The sequence below is a fragment of the Chiloscyllium plagiosum genome, chromosome 37 (assembly GCF_004010195.1).
Source record: "Chiloscyllium plagiosum isolate BGI_BamShark_2017 chromosome 37, ASM401019v2, whole genome shotgun sequence".
NCBI lineage: Eukaryota > Metazoa > Chordata > Chondrichthyes > Orectolobiformes > Hemiscylliidae > Chiloscyllium > Chiloscyllium plagiosum.
In genome coordinates, this window is record NC_057746.1 from 30,415,536 (window position 1) to 30,419,498 (window position 3,963).

The following is a 3,963-nucleotide window of genomic DNA, read 5'->3' on the forward strand; positions in this document are numbered from 1 at the left end:
CTTTTCTATACTCGAACTACAATTTTGGTTCCCTTCCCCTGCTGGATTAGTTTAAACCCACCCCAATAGCCTTAGCGAAATTCCCCCCCAGGATATTGGTACCCCTCTGGTTCAGATGAAGACCATCCTGCTTGTAGAGGTCCCACCTACCCCAGGAAGAGCCCCAATTATCCAAGGATCCAAAACCCTCCCTCCTGCACCATCCCTGTAGCCACATGTTCAACTCCTCTCTCTCCCTATTCCTTGCCTCACTAGCACGTGGCATGGGCAACAAACCAGAGACAACAACTTTGTTTGTCCTAGCTCTAAGCTTCCATCCTAGCTCCCTGAATTTCTGCCTTAAATCCCCATCTCTCTTCCTACCTATGTCATTCCAGGAAATGACATTCTGCCTATGTGGACCACGACTTGGGACTGCTCCCCCTCCCCCTTAAGGATTCCAAAAACACGATCAGAGCCATCACGAACCCTGGCATCTGGGAGGCAATACACCAACCGTGTGTCTGTCTCGTCCCCACAGAACCTCCTATCTGTCCCCCTAACTATGGAGTCCCCAATGACTACTGCTCTGCTCCTCTTCCCCTTTCCCTTCTGAGCAGCAGGGACAGACTCTGCCAGAGCACTGTGCCCCACTGCTTTCCCCTGTTAAGTCTCCCCCCCAACAGTATTTAAAAAGGTATACTTATTGTTGAGGGGAATGGCCACAGGGGATCTCTGCACTGCCTGCTGGTTTCCTTTCCGTTCCCTGACTGTAACCCATTTGCCTTTTTCTTGTACCTTAGGAGTGACTACCTCTCTGTAACTCCTCTCAATAACCTCCTCTGCCTCCCGAATTATCTGAAGTTCATCCAGCTCCAGCTCCAGTTCCCTACTGTGGTTTTCGAGGAGCTGGAGTTGGGTGCACTTCCCGCAGATGTAGTCAGCAGGGACACTAGTGGTGACCCTTACCTCCCACATTCTGCAGGAGGAACATTCAACTGCCCTAACCTCCATTCCCACTATTCTAAATTCCCAAAGAGACGTTGAAAAAATAAGGAATAAAAAATAAACTCGTTACCTTACCAATCTGGCGCACAGGTCCTTTTTTTTGGTGAGAGGAGGAGGACGGGTGGGAGACACTACCCAAGTAGTGTTTTGGGTAACGCAACCACACAAATATATGACTTCCCAGAAGTCCTTCGCTCCTCCCTCGCACCTCTTGACAAATGGAGGCCCGACTCCCAAGGTAAGTTCCTTTTGATGCGGGAAAACTCACCCTTCCCTGCAGCCCTCGTTTCACCTCTCCTTCTCTCCTTGCCGCTCTGTCAAAATGGAGGCCCGACTCCCGAGGTAAGTCCCTTTTAATGCGTGAAAACTCACCCTTCCCGGCAGCCCTCGTTTCACCTCTCCTTCTCTCCTTGCCACTCTGGCAAAATGGGTAAATGTAGGAGAATGAGTCTGGGTGGGTTGCTCTTCGGAGGGTCGGTGTGGACTTGTTGGGCCGTAGGACCTGTTTCCACACTGTAAGTAATCTAATCTAGTAGGTCAAGTTTTGCACCTTAAAACTATTAGGGCACCTGTAATACAGTCCCAATAAGGTGATCATCCCTTTCTTATTTCTCAGTTCAACCCAAATAACCTCCCTGTATGTATTTCCGGGAATAACCTCCCTTAGTACAGCTGTAACGCTATCTCTATATCAAAATATGCCGCTTTCCCTCCTCTCTTGCCTCCCTTTCTATCCTTCCTGTAGCATTTATATCCTGGAAAATTAAGCTGCCAGTCCTGCCCATCCCTGAGCCATGTTGCTATAATTGCTATGATATCCCAGTCTCATGTTCCTAACCATGCCCTGAGTTCATCTGCCTTCCTTGTTAGGCCTCTTGTTCCCCCCCTGCCCCCGCTTTTAAATCCTCCCAAGCAGGTCTAACAAATCTCCCTGCCAGTATATTGGTCCGCTTCCAATTCAGGTGCAATCTATCCTTCTTGTACAGGTCACTTCTACCCCAGAAGAGATTCCACTGATCCAAAATTTGAATCCTTCTCCCATACAACAGCTCCTCCAGTCACGCTGTACCCTCCTATTCCTGCCCTCACTAACTTGTAGCACCTGGAGTAATCCAGATATTACTACTCTTGAGGACCTTTTTAAATTCTTGCCTAACTCAATATTCTCCCCTCAGAATGTCATCCTTTTCCCAATGGTGCTATTTTTAGATTACTTACAGTGTGGAAACAGGCCCTTCGGCCCAACAAGTCCACACCGACCCACCGAAGCACAACCCACCCATACCCCTATATTTACCCCTTTACCTAACACTACGGGCAATTTAGCATGGCCAATTCACCTGACCTGCACATCTTTGGACTGTGGGAGGAAACCGGAGCATCCAGAGGAAACCCACGCAGACACGGGGAGAATGTGCAAACTCCATACAGTCACCTGAGTCGGGAATTGAACCCGAATCTCTAGCGCTGTGAGGCAGCAGTGCTAACCACTGTACCACCGTGCCACCCACTTTTTCTGGATCTTCAGAATAGAAGAAGCAAAAATGGCCCTTCATAGTGTGATATGTTCTTCTTGTCAGATGTGGGAGTTCAGGGAGAATTTACATGTTTCTGAGGATTATATCTGCAGCCAATGCCATTTGTTGCGAATCCTATCAGATTAAATGGATCGGTTGGAGAGACATTTCGAGGCAATGAAGAATTTACAAGAGTAAGGGGTGTGATGGATGGCAGTTATAGGAAGGGAGAATAGCCGAAGATATAGTCAGGTAGATGGGTTAACTCCAGGAAAGGTAGAAGAGATAGGCAGATTGTGCTGGAGTCTTCTGTGGTTATCACCATTTGAAACAAGTATGCTGTTTTGGAAAATGTAGAGGGTGATGGACTCTCAGGGGAATGCAGCACGAACAGCCAAGTTTCTGGTATCAAGACTGGCTCTAATGCAATGAGGGGTACATCGGGTTCCAAGAGATCGATTGTGTTGGGGACTCTCTAGTCCGAGGCACAGACAGACGTTTCTGTGACCCGCAACGAAAAATCAGAATGGTGTGTTGTCTCCTTGGTGCCAGGATCAAGGATGTCTCAGAGAGTGTGCAGAATGTTCTCAAGTGGAAGAGGGTAAAAACTAGGTAAACCCCACCCCCCCATCACCAAACCATCGTCTCCCAGACCATACAGAACCTCATCACCTCAGGAGATCTCCCACCCACAGCTTCCAACCTCATAGTCCGGGAACCCTGCACCGCCCGATCCTACCTCCTTCCCAAGATCCACAAGCCTGACCACCCTGGCTGATCCATTGTCTCAGCCTGCTCCTGCCTCACTGAACTCATCTCTACCTACTTCGACACTGTCCTTTCCCCACTAGTCCAGGAACTCCCCACAGATGTTCGAGACACCACCCACACCCTCCACCTCTTCCAAGATTTCCGTTTCCCCAGCCCCCAACGTCTCATCTTCACCATGGATATCCAATCCCCCTACACCTACATCCACCATGACCAGGGCCTCCAATCTCTCCGTTTCTTACTCTCCCAATGTCCCCAACAGTACCCTTCCACCGACACTCTCATTCGTTTGGCTGAACTGGTCCTCACCCTGAACAATTTCTCCTTCGAATCCTCCCATTTCCTCCAGACAAAAGGGGTAGCCATGGGCACCCATATGGGCCCCAGCAATGCCCGTCTCTTTGTTGGCTACGTAGAACAGTCCATCTTCCGTAATTACACTGGCACCACTCCCCACCTCTTCCTCCGCTACATTGATGACTGCATTGGCACCACCTCATGCTCCCGCGAGGAGGTTGAGCAATTCATCAACTTCATCAACACATTCCACCCGACCTTAAATTCACCTGGACCATGTCTGACACCTCCCTCCCCTTCCTGGACCTCTCCATCTCCATTAATGACGACCGACTTGACACTGACATTTTTTACAAACCCACCAACTCCCACAGCTACCTGGATTACACCT

At 49.4% G+C, this 3,963-nt stretch overlaps 1 protein-coding gene across 4 annotated transcripts in view; it reads right to left on the reverse strand.

Moving 5' to 3' along the window:
* The window catches only part of LOC122541445 (zinc-binding protein A33-like), an 83,835-nt gene that overhangs the window by 67,945 nt on the left and 11,927 nt on the right, over window positions 1–3,963 (reverse strand). The window lies entirely within an intron of this gene.